At 44.3% G+C, this 13,239-nt stretch overlaps 1 pseudogene; it reads left to right on the top strand.

Annotated features, from left to right (window-relative positions):
- Positions 1-1,489: 1,489 nt before the first annotated feature.
- Positions 1,490-12,976, top strand: LOC140370244 (protein NLRC3-like; annotated as a pseudogene).
- The last annotated feature ends 263 nt before the right edge of the window (positions 12,977-13,239 follow it).

Genomic DNA, 13,239 nt, shown 5'->3' on the forward strand with positions numbered 1-13,239 from the left:
TCAGAACCTTGGATATTCACTTCTGCCACTTTGTGCTTCTGAAGCCACGTCTGTGATACAGCGTCACATTCAGTTTGTTCAAAGACTTCAGAACATGTTTTATAGAGGAGAGTTTTTCTAGAGGCTAGAACGAGCTGAAAGCAAACTGGAGAGTCAGAGCGTACAAACGATAGGATCCACTTTTATCTGAAAATGTGTCTCAATAACTGACGTACGAGGAGGAGGAGAGACAGAGGAGGAAACCACAACTATGGAGACTTTTGCTCTTTCTTCAACCTTTCTTCAGTTTGGAGAAGCTTTCGGAGCAACACCAAAGAAACCAAACCATGAACTGATGTGAAAATGTTCTAAAATATGAGTTTCAACGTGTTTTCAGCCACGAGTCAAAAGTGAAAAGTGAAAACATATACTCTGGAGTGGTTTAGGCGGCAGCACATATGCCGCAAAGTGTTGTGAGTTTGAATCCCAGCTACGACAATTTGCTGCATGTCCTCCCTTCTCTATCGTCTCCATTTCACCTGTCTAATAAAGCCTTCAGGTCCTGCCATATCTGTGTCCTCAGCAGTAACCTCCTGTCACTCGCCTGTGTGAAGCCCCGCCCACCTGGACCACAGCCAATAGAGGAGCGGCTCTGAGTCACTCCAGGAAGAACACACAAACAGGTTTCTTCCTTCAGCTGCACACTTTTCTCTAGGACACTTTGGACTCTTTGGATCCGCTCAGGTTTGACTACTTTGATTAGATTTAACACTGGCTTTAGACCTGGTTTGGTCCAGATTTAGTCCTGGTTTAGACTTGAATTAGACCTGGTTTAGTCCTGAATTAGACCTGGTTTGGTACAGATTTAGTTTAGGCCTTGGTTTATTTCCTGGTTATAGGCCTTGTTATATCATTAGTTTAATTAAAACTTATTTAATCATTTATAATGAGTGCTGAATGTATTTATTACGTAACTTTACATTTGTTAGTCATAGTTCTGTTTAGATTATTTACCTATTTGTAGATTTTGCCTCACTCATAATTGTCTAATATCAGTTGTTGTTTATCATTTCCCTGTAGAACTTGACTTGTGTCTGTAGGGGGCAGTGTAGGACTTTGCTGCTGTCACTTCCTCTAGACCCAAATAAATGGTCCTGTTTTGGTCCTTTTGGTTCCCACTGAATTTGTGACTGGTTTTAGTTCAGTTTGAATCTCATATGTTACAGTTTGATGTGAATGTGTTTTCTTGAGGCTCCATGAGATGAAACACTTGACTAAAGTGCAGACTGCACAGAACAGGCTGATGGCTCATGTAGTCTGTGTTTATTTCAATATAAGGACAAGTAAACAACCTGTTCATTTGTTTGTCCTTTAGTTTGATATGACAGATCAGCACACATGTACAACCAGAACAACAGAAATGTACACACTTATTTTAGACTTATATGTTTGTTGTGTACATATGTACTGTGCCATTTCAGATTGAATATTATGGAGAAATAAATAAACCATGTGATGAGTGGGCGGGGTTAAACAGTGTGATGTCATTATGTAGGACTCTGGACTGAGCATGGATCAGAGAGAGCACAGAGAGGACGCAGTACCTCCCACCACCAGCAGGGGAGAAGTGACCAGTGAACGCTCCATTGGACGAGATATTGACTTTAAAAAGAAACGTGATCCACAGTAAGTTAAAAACATACCTCTTCACCCAAGCTTATGACCTCCCCTACCCCTAGCCTCCTCTACCCCATTGCCTACTCTTCTACCCCCTGTTACATCCCCATCTTTTTCTCTCTACTTCTTCTGTCTTGTTATTTTTTATTCTGTATATTAATGTGTATTGTACGTGTTGTCCCCCCCTGTCTGTAAATACCACTCCCTTTTTTATATATGTTCAGCGTCTTTGGGTCACTGAAAAGCGCTATATAAATAAAAGTTATTATTATTATTATTATTATTAAGTCAGACATAATAATTAGATCTGACTGGTCTTTGTTTATATGCACAAACTACATCAGAAAACTAAAAGCATCAGATGAACATGAGTCATTAAAGGAGTTGTTTTAATGGACCAGGGGTGTCTAACTCATTTTGGGCCGTGGGCCGAATTTCGACGCTCAGGCTGAGTCGCGGGCTGAACATAACGTGAAACATAAAACAACAAAAAATATAAGAAATAAATAGCTTTATATAGCCTACGCTGTTTTTGAAGCAATTACTGGATCGATTAAAAAAAAGACAAAGCCTTTGTTCTCATTAACTGAAATGTATTAAGAAAAACAGGTGTAATTTCACCAATACTGTGCTTCAGTTTATGTGTGTTACAACTTCAGATCACAGTTGATCTACAGAGAGAAACATTTAGTCATATGTGACTGACCGTGGATAAACCAGTTACAAGTCTACCCGGAGACATTTTGAGTTATTCACAGATTCTGATCATATTTGAGTAAGTTGTGGTCAGTTGTGATTCAGTGCAACACAAACAACAAAAACTTGAACACTGAGCACTAAACGACATGATATGTACATAATAATAAAAATAAAGTTTTGTAGCGCAATAGGAAGTGGTGATATGTACATCATAAAAATGTAATAATCCAAGAGTCCAATTACATCAGAGATCACAGCCACATCCTCTTCTGTTCTGTGACTCTTGGCGCTGGGCATGTGATGTCTTTTGCCTCGTCAGCACAGAAAGGCGATTTTTTCATGCAGATAGGTCTGCCTGTCAATGTTCAGTCCAGGTGGGACCAGGACATGGAGATGGTCAACCGGAGGCAGAACAGCTGAATTGCGTAGTAGCTGAAATTCCACAGGTTCTGCATCACAGTGACTTTTCGCAAGCACCACACCTGGTCTCTTGGCATCAAAGCTATAAGCAAATAACAGGACATTTAAGAAATGGCTAACTATTTCACATAAAACACTCATTAACTTTTTTTTTTTTACACAATGTGAAAGTTTCAATATAAATACCTGAAGTGCTGATAGCTCTTGATCTTTGGAAGCCGTCTGAAGAAGGGACTCAGATGCTTCTGCCAGTCCAAGTTCTTGACAAACATCCGCCGTTCCAACAAGCTGTGGGATATTGAGGTGAGACTCAGGAGAGCTGTTTTCCACTACCTGATGACAAGGGTGACAATGTAAAAAAATGAGTACAGAAGAAACATATCTTAAGCAGAGAGCAGCACTGAAGTTTTGTCAGGCTAATGTTTACACATTACAGTAGTCAAATAATATAAACTAACCTCAGCGATGTCTTCCAAAGTGTCAACCCTGGTCTTCATGTATGCTCGCTTGATAAATCCAAAGCCGCAATCAGGGGAGAAAGCGCGTCGCTCCGTGCTGACCGGCTGCAGAGGGTTTGAGGGAAAGTGTATCTGTAAAAGACAGAGGGAGAGAGCAAAGGAATTAGATTAAGACATGTGACATTTGATAAGATAAGATTTTCCTTTATTGTCCACACATGGAGAAATTTAATTGTTGCAACGCAGGAAGATACAGAGGAAAAGGACAGATAACTTATAGGAAGTTTAAAAAACACTCTTAATAGAAGAACTCTTATAAACAAAATCACCTATAGACACAACCTCTCATTTCTCAATAAGGAGGGGAAAAATAAAGATAAAATAAAAACAGCTAGCGTAAGACAAAATAATAATAATAATAGTAAAACAAACACTATTTACATCAGTTATATGCACATGAATGTGACATTATTGTGTGTGATAAATACATTTATGTCTATTCATACAGTAACAGTCTATAATTGCTATTCTGCATTTGCACTTTATTGTACATTTAATAAAGTGAAGTTAAGTAAATGATGTGTAATGCAATGGACTTCTGCATAGTTTTTGATAAAATCCAGCTGTGAGCGCCAATTCTGAAAAGTGAAACAAAGAAGTTTGGAATTTAACGAGCTAAACCGGCTAACGCGGGCTACAGTAAAAAACACGAAGATACAGACATTATACCATCCCAAAACAGCTAGTTTCAAGAGAGTACGTGATGTTAATTATTCAGTAGTAGTCACATTAAATTCAAGCCCATATTTGTTATGCAGAAGCTGAGGAAAAAAGAACACGGCCCGGTGCTAGCTTGGACTGTAGCGAGCTAAAGCGGCTAACACGGGCTACAGTAAAAAACAGTAAAAAACACGAAGATACAGACATTACACCGTCCCAAAACAGCTACTTTCAAGAGACTACGTGATGTTAATTATTCAGAAAGTGGTCACATTAAATTCAAGCCCAAGTTTATAATGTAGAGTGCACTGAAGCAGCATGTTAGCTTAGCATTGCTCTGTCTCTGCTCCGGTGCCCGAGGCAAAAGTGACGAGGCTAAAGTGACATCACAAAACCACCTTAAAACACAGCGTTAAAGCAATACTTTAGAGTAAAAGTACCTCAGTTCCGTTGCAATGTAGTCCAGGGAATCGTAAGCTCTGTAGAAAGTCTGGAGAAATGAATAATGTCTCTGAGGAGAACACGTAGCTGTAGCCATGTTGTTCACAGCTGATTGGTGGAAAAAGATCAACTTTGCGCTGCTGAAAAAAGGTAACGCCCCCGCGCGGAGCACGGAAACTACCCATTTTTAACGGCTTAATGTGTACATTTAAGGTAATGAATACTGTTATCTGAAGCACGGAGGGGGAGGGGCTCCTTTATAACTTCAACTTTCACATAATGCAAAAAAACAAAAATCAAAAATTTGGGGAAAAAAACCTAAAAACCTGTTTTTCTCAGTTTGGTCCGGGCCGACTTTTCACGGCTTTAACGGTGCTCCGTCACATAGGTATTTGGAACTGAAAAAACTTGTATTTGACTTTATTACAAAATAGTAGTTCTCTGCAGTTCTCTGTTCACCTGAACTGACACACCACAAAATACAAACACACGTGGAGCGTTTAAGGAGGTTAAGTTACCCCTCTGGCCTTGAAAATATAGAATAAGTGCATGAGCCACAGTGTTCCATCAAACCAAACTCTTTTGTCGAATCGTGGGCCAAATATTATGTATGTTAATGTTTATAATCAAAAAGGCAATGCCAATATAATGAATTTAGACTTGTGGAAGTTAGAATAAGCAGACAAGAGGTACGTTTATTAACTTCCATCAACCACACCGGTGCAACAACAGTAATCTTAAATGCCTTCACCCCTCTAACACTTCCTTCGCCCCTTCACAATAAAATACGTTTTGTGTGCGTAGACTCAAACTTAAAACATGAAATTAAGTTGTGTTTCATCGCTCGAACTGAAATAAATAACCTTTGTCATAATGACGCATGTGTTTTACTGAAGTGTGTCTTCTTCTGTGTCCTAGGATCAAACATCCTCCGTCTGAACCTGGTCCCAGCTGTGAGTCCCTCAGGAGTCACAGGTCTATGAAAGACCCAATGAACTTCAGGAAAAAGCTGTGAGTGATCTGTGTATAATGGGATAGTGTCATTACATTATAGAAGTTGAACCACTGCAGGATCTGAAAGTGAGCAGAACTTACCACATATTGACCTCCAAGCAACAAAACCATATTCAGTAAATGTGAGGTGAATGAAATTCTGTAGAATATGAAAAAAAAAATCACTTGATTCTCTGGAGTAAATAATCTTTAATAGCTTGAAAAATGTCAAGTTTAGAGAAAGAGATTTCTGAACTGTTCCCCAGCTGTGAGTCCTTCAGCAGTGGCCGGTCGATGGGTCATACACTTGAGTGTTGAATAAACATTTAATCAGTTAATCAGTGTCTTTGACAGAGTGGAGCAGCTGGGTCCAGAGGTCTCTAGTGGTCAGCACCATCAGACACAGCTGGACTCAATATTAAAGGTCTGTCAATTACTAAAGTTTGGAAATGTTCCGATGAATGAGAACTTGTTTCACACAGACCTGACTCTGACTGCATTTGTGTTGTTTATAATATGTCTGTTCAGCTTCTGGAGAAGGACATCTTCACTTTTGTCCAGAAGGAGCGAAGAAGCTCCAAAAGGTTCTGAGTACAGATTACCCAGAATGCTTAGAGCCTCTGAAGGATGAGGATGAAGAGCAGAGGAGCAGCAGTGAGGCTGTTCTGAAGATCACACTGAACTTCCTGAGGAGGATGAAGCAGAAGGAGCTGGCTGAGCGTCTGTGGAGCAGTAGGACCATTTAACACATTGAACAAGGTGCTCACAGTCATTTTATATTCTCTGAAACTCAGGGCTGTGTCTGTTTGTCTTTATTCAGGGACTTATTCTGGAGTTTGTGGGCGTAAACTGAAGTGTGACCTGCAGAAGAAGTTTGAGTGTGTGTTTGAGGGCATCGCTAAAGCAGGAAACCCCACCCTTCTGAAGCAGATCTACACAGAGCTCTACATCACAGAGGGAGGGTCTTCAGAGGTCAACCAGGAACATGAGGTCAGACACATGGAAACAGCCTCCAGGAAACCAGACCCAGCAGAGATAGCCATCACATGTAAAGACATATTTAAAGGCCCAGCTGACACAAAAGGACCAATCAGAACAGTGCTGACAAAGGGCGTGGCTGGCATCGGGAAAACAGTGCTCACTCAGAAGTTCAGTCTGGACTGGGCTGAAGGCAAAGCCAACCAGGACATACAGCTGCTGTTCCCGTTCACTTTCAGAGCACTCAATGTGCTGAAGGAGAGAAGCTTCAGCTTGGTGACACTTGTTCATCACTTCTTTAGTCAAACACAAGCAGAACTCTGCAGCTTTGAAGACCTCCAGGTGCTCTTCATCTTTGACGGTCTGGACGAGTGCAGACTTCCTCTGGACTTCACCAAAACCAAGGCCCTGACTGACCCCTCAGAGTCTGTCTCAGTGGACGTGCTGCTGGGAAACCTCATCAGGGGGAACCTGCTTCCCTCTGCCCGCCTCTGGATAACCACACGACCTGCGGCAGCCAATCAGATCCCTCCTGAGTGCGTCTCCATGTTGACCGAGGTCAGAGGGTTCACTGACCCACAGAAGGAGCTGTACTTCAGGAAGCGGTTCAGAGACCAGGCTGACACAATCATGTCCCACATCAAGATGTCCAGAAGTCTCCACATCATGTGCCACATGCCAGTCTTCTGCTGGATCACTGCCACAGTCCTGGAGCATGTGTTGAAAAGCAGAGAGAGAGGAGAGCTGCCCAAGACCCTGACTCAGATGTACATCCACTTCCTGGTGGTTCAGGCCAAAGTCAAGAACATCAAGTATGAAGGAGGATCTGAGATGGACCCGCACTGGAGTCCAGAGACCAAGAAGATGGTGGAGTCTCTGGGAAAACTGGCCTTTGAGCAGCTGCAGAAAGGAAATCTGATCTTCTACGAGAGTGACCTGAGCGAGTGTGGGCTGGACGCTGCAACGGCCTCAGTGTACTCCGGAGTGTTCACACAGGTCTTTAGAGAGGAGCCAGGCCTGTACCAGGACAAGGTCTACTGCTTCATCCATCTGAGTGTACAGGAGTTTCTGGCTGCTCTTCACGTTCATCTGACCTTCATTAACACTGGGATCAACCTGCTCTCAGAGAAAACACAGAAGTCGACAATATTCAGTGTGAAAAGAAAACTAAGGCACCTTCACCAGACAGCTGTGGACCAGGCCTTACAGAGTCCAAATGGACACCTGGACTTGCTCCTTCGCTTCCTATTGGGTCTTTCACTGTCGACCAATCAGAGCCTTCTACAAGGTCTGCTGACACAGACAGAAAGTAGCTCCGATACCAATCAGAATACAGCAGAGTACATCAAGAAGAAGCTGAATGAGGATGTGTCTGCAGAGAGGAGCATCAGCCTGCTCCACTGTCTGAATGAACTGAATGAGCGTTCTCTGGTGGAGCAGATCCAACAGTACCTGAGTTCAGGACGTCTGTCTGAAGGTGGACTGTCTCCTGCTCAGTGGTCAGCTTTGGCCTTCATCTTATTGTCATCAGAAGAAGATCTGGACCAGTTTGAGCTGAGTAAATACTCTTCTTCAGAGGAAGCTCTCCTGAGGCTGCTGCCAGTGGTCAAAGCCTCCAACAAAGCTCTGTGAGTAAACTTTGTTTAACAGAGAATGGCTGGATTCAACTTCTACATAAACAATGTTGTCTCTCTCCAGACTGAGCAGCTGTGACCTGTCAGAGAGAAGCTGTGAAGCTCTGTCCTCAGTCCTCAGCTCCCAGTCCTCTAGTCTGAGAGTCCTGGACCTCAGTCACAATGACTTGAAGGACTCAGGGCTGAATATGTTGTCTGCTGGACTGAAGAGTCCTCACTGTAAACTGGAACAGCTCAGGTCAGAGAGTTTAATATTATTCACTATGAAATAATGATTGATGAAAGTAACATAAATATAGAGGATTTGTATTAATTTGTGTACTTTGGGTTTAATGTCACTAATTTCTTGACTGATTAGAATAATATGTGTCCTCAGACTGTCAGGTTGTCTGGTCTCAGAGGAAGGCTGTGTTTCTCTTGCCTCAGCTCTGAGGTCCAACCCCTCCCATCTGAGAGAACTAGACCTAAGCTACAACCATCCAGGAGACACAGGAGTAAAGCTCCTGTCTGCTCTACAGGAGGACCCCCACTGCACACTGGACACTCTCAGGTATGGACCTGTCCTCACTGAGATTTGTAACACCTAAGAGTGCTATTTACAGGTTAATATCAGGTAACAGTGTGTTCACTATAGTATGGACCAGTGTAGTTCAGTTAGGTCTGTCTACTGGAGCAAATGAAATAAAATACCACTGACCCAGAAGTGTGTTTAAATTGAAAAGTTTGGACTGAAGTAACTAACAACAATCAATATTGTACATTTCACTTACTTTACTACATACTCCTTGACAGAGTAAACATTCACCTTATGCTTACGACGTTCCACACGTGGGACGTTGGACTTTTTCTTTCCTTATTCAATTTTGTCCCCATCTAACAAAAGGGACTCTTGGGCCGTTTGATGTGTTGTACTTAATAATAAAGCTGTATCCCACTTATTCAGTCAAATTAATGATACAAATATTAATACTTTTATATGGATTCCACCCGGACATTTTTGCTTCATTATAAGTCCCTAAAACTAATTTTTTGTGAATTTACCTTTAACTTTAATTCAATTTATTAAATTAAATGAAATTAAATGAAATGTATTTTTGTAACACCTAAAATCACAACAACTGTTGCCTTTGAGGGCGACAGTGAAAAATTAATCAAGCAATGTCTGTGGTGGCGAGGGACAATGTCCCAGAGTCCTCTGTCCTTAGACTCTCCTTCTCGGCCAGGAAAAACTTCAAAAACCTCCTTGGGAAAAAGTAGAAACCTGGAGGAGTTCCAGATGAAGGAGAGATCTGACTCTCACAGACGGACACGAGGGAGTCGAGCTGGAGCCACTCTTCAGGCAGATGAGGGACCGTCGGGGGCGAGCTGGAGCCACTCTTCAGGCAGATGAGGGACCGTCCATACGGGGCAGGGACCACTTCACCAGGGGAGGGGCATCTGGGTCCACAGGTCCTCAGGAGTGAGAAAAAGAAAAAGAAAAGGCAATGAACAGTTTGGAAGTGGAATTAAATATTAAAGTCAGTCAGACATCCTCCAACACCAGCTTCACTTATTCATATATTTAACAAAGAAAACCTAGGCAGAATTTGAAATCTGATTTCTTCTGCGCAGAGCTTGTTTCTACTTTTAATTAGAGTAAATCTGACATCAGAGGCCAAAACTACAGAGTCTGAGCTTCCCAAAGGCTCCAGCCAATTGTTTGTGCTCCAAAGGTTCAGGAACAGCTTCAGATTGAAATGGGTTTTAGGAAAATTAGGCCCTAAGCACAAAATGACTTAGTTTTCATGTTATTTTCAAAGTTACTCATTAAGTTTACCATTGTATTGTTTGTTACAACCAATTGCCATTGTCAAATGCCTTTTTACAATAATTAAGTTTAAGGTTAATCAAGTAAAAATGTAAAAAAACTCAAAAATAATGCAACATACATCATAATATGACGGCTTATTATAGAATAAAAATAATTTGTAGAACAGTCTCATTATTGTTCTGTCAAAATTATTTTTTGTTACTCGGTTTTTCAAACTTGGCTTTAGTGTTAGAGTTAAATTTCAGTTTATCATCAATTATCGTGCTTCTTGAACAAAATTTCAGTGACCAGCTTCACGAGTGAGTGACTGAGTGTTTGAACTAAAAACAAGAATTCATTATTTTGTCTTTCCTGTGTTTCAAACCAACATTTGTCACTTCACCGGTGATAAAAACAGTCAGTTTGGGCTCAGTCGTCCTCTTCAGTGCTGTTTAAAGACCAACAATGGTGAGCAGTTTCTTCTGCAGCAGCTCTGTGTGGGCCGTTTGTGTGTCTCCCTCGTTTAGCAGAGAAAGGACTAGAACAATCCACTAATCCACTCGACCCACCAATATACATCTCCAACATTTAATATCTCAAAAAAACATGACATACTTTTTGGTCACCATCTATGTGGAAAAGTGATTTAAATCAACATGTGCATTACATGTTCATTCTGATCAAACTAATGCAGAGGGGGCGTGTCCCCATGAAACAACTGTGGATTTGACAAATGAGTTTATATCTGGACTGAGAGTGGACAATAGTGAAAGTGTTATCTGTGGGCCCCGTGGGTCACTGTGGGCCCCGTGGGTCAATGTGGACCCCGTGGGTCACTGTAGGTCCCGTTGGTCACTGTGTGCCCGTGGGTCACTGTGGGCCCCGTGGGTCACTGTGTGCCCGTAGGTCACTGTGGGCCCTGTGGGTCACTGGGGAGCCTTTGGGTCACTGTGGTTCCCGTGGGTCAATTTGGGCCACTGTAGGTCCGGTGGGTCATTGTGGGCCCCGTGGGTCACTGTGGATCCCGTGGGTCACTGTGGACCCCGTGGGTCACTGTAGGCCTCTAGGGTAATTGTGGGCCACAGTGGGTCCCGTGGTTCACTGTGGTTCACTTTCAGCTCCGTGGGTCACTGTGGGCCCTGTGGGTCAATTTGGTCACTGTGGGTTACTGTGGGTCACTGTGGTTCCCGTGGGTTAATGTGGGCCCCGTAGGTCACGGTGGGTCACTATGGGTCCTGTGGGTCACTGTGGGTCCCGTTGGTCACTGTGTACCCGTGGGTCACTGTGGGTCCCGTGAGTCAGTGTGCCCGTAGGTCACTGTGGGCCCTGTGGGTCACTGTGTGCCCCGTAGGTCACTGTGGGCCCTGTGGGTCACTGTGTGCCCCGTAGGTCACTGTGGGCCCTGTGGGTCACTGTGTGCCCCGTAGGTCACTGTGGTTCCCGTGGGTCAATTTGGGCCACTGTAGGTCCGGTGGGTCATTGTGGGCCCCGTGGGTCACTGTGGACCCCGTGGGTCACTGTAGGCCTCTAGGGTAATTGTGGGTCACAGTGGGTCCCGTGGTTCACTGTGGTTCACTTTCAGCTCCATGGGTCACTGTGGGCCCTGTGGGTCAATTTGGTCACTGTGGGTTACTGTGGGTCACTGTGGTTCCCGTGGGTTAATGTGGGCCCCGTAGGTCACGGTGGGTCACTATGGGTCCTGTGGGTCACTGTGGGTCCCGTTGGGTCACTATGGGTCCTGTGGGTCACTGTGGGTCCCGTTGGTCACTGTGTACCCGTGGGTCACTGTGGGCCCCGTGGGTCAGTGTGCCCGTAGGTCACTGTGGGCCCTGTGGGTCACTGTGTGCCCCGTAGGTCATTGTGGGCCCTTTGGGTCACTGTGGTTCCTGTGGGTCAATGTGGGCCACTGTGGGTCCGGTGGGTCATTGTGGGCCCCGTGTGGGTCACTGTGGAACCCGTGGGTCACTGTGGACCCCGTGGGTCACTGTAGGCCTCTAGGGTAATTGTGGGTCACAGTGGGTCCCGTGGGTCACTGTGGTTCACTTTCGGCCCTGTGGGTCACTGTGGGCCCTGTGGGTCACTGTGGGTTACTGTTGGTCACTGTGGTTCCCGTGGGTCAATGTGGGCCCCGTAGGTCACTGTGGGTCCTGTGGGTCACTGTGGACCCCGTGGGTCACTGTGGGTAATGTGGGTCCCGTGGGTCACTGCGGGCCCCGTGGATCACTGTGGGCCCTGTGTCACTGTGGGCCCCGTGAGTCATTATGGGCTCGTGGGTCATTATGGACCCCGTGGGTCATTATGGGCCCCGTGGGTCAGTGTTAAAGGGGCAATGAACTATTTTTCGGTGATTTGAGCAAGCAGGCGGAAGTGCACATGCCACTCCCCCGTGCTCATGCCACTCCCCCGTGCACATGCCACTCCCCCGTGCACATGCCACTCCCCCGTGCACATGCCACTCCCCCGTGCACATGCCACTCCCCCGTGCACATGCCACTCCCCCGTGTGGACTGATACAACACACACATGCGTTTGTTTATTAGCGCGATGGATCGCATCACATCTCTCGTCTCCCGAAGATTTCCGTCTTCTTCTGCGTCAGCTCGAACTGTCTTTCTCCGTCTTCATTTTGTCCCGTACACTGAGGGAACTATATTATGATAGATCAATGCGCTTAGACACGGGGAAACGTGCTGCTCTCGGAGGACGAGCCGCACGAGGCTGCAGGTGCAGTAGGTGCGTTTTATGATTGATACGTGGCAGGACTAATGGACAGTCCACGCCACGAGGAAATAAGACTCCATTCAACCTTTAATAGACATGGCTAATTCACAACACCAGTCCCCAGAAGGGCATTTAACAGCTCAGATTGACACTAATTGCAATATTAAATGACAACAATAAAAAAACAATAAATACAGTTACAACCGACTTATATATAAACATTGAAGGGCGTGTACCACAGGTTGAGAACCTCTGTCAGCTTCTACAGAACAAACCTTTCATCTCACATGAAGTGAAAATCCTCTGTGAAAAACACTGATGTGTGTGTTTCTTTCAGACTGAGGCCCAAAGGAGAACGATGGATGAATCCCATCAGGAGATGTAAGTCTGACTTAAGTCATTTCACACTGGTTAGTTTTATGATCTTATTTCTGACACAAACAGCACTTTAATACTCCACATGATTCTTATGATTGAACAGACTTTACTGTTGTTTTCTCATTGGCTCTTTCTCTTCTGTGGGCGTGGCCTCAGACTGTGTCCATCACTGAACACAGAGTTATTAAGACACTGACACAGACACAGCTGTTTGACTCAGCACAGGACTGTCTACACACAAGCACGAGTGACTGTGGATTCATATAGAGACATTTGAAAGGAGAAAGTGTGTGTCATGAAGCACTGAGGAGTGAAGCAATGTGTGTAGTGACGTCACACTGAGCTTTACTTT

Source organism: Eucyclogobius newberryi, unplaced genomic scaffold (genome assembly GCF_026437365.1).
Source record: "Eucyclogobius newberryi isolate DKJ021-1_F unplaced genomic scaffold, fEucNew1.0.hap1 SCAF_21, whole genome shotgun sequence".
Lineage (NCBI taxonomy): Eukaryota > Metazoa > Chordata > Actinopteri > Gobiiformes > Gobiidae > Eucyclogobius > Eucyclogobius newberryi.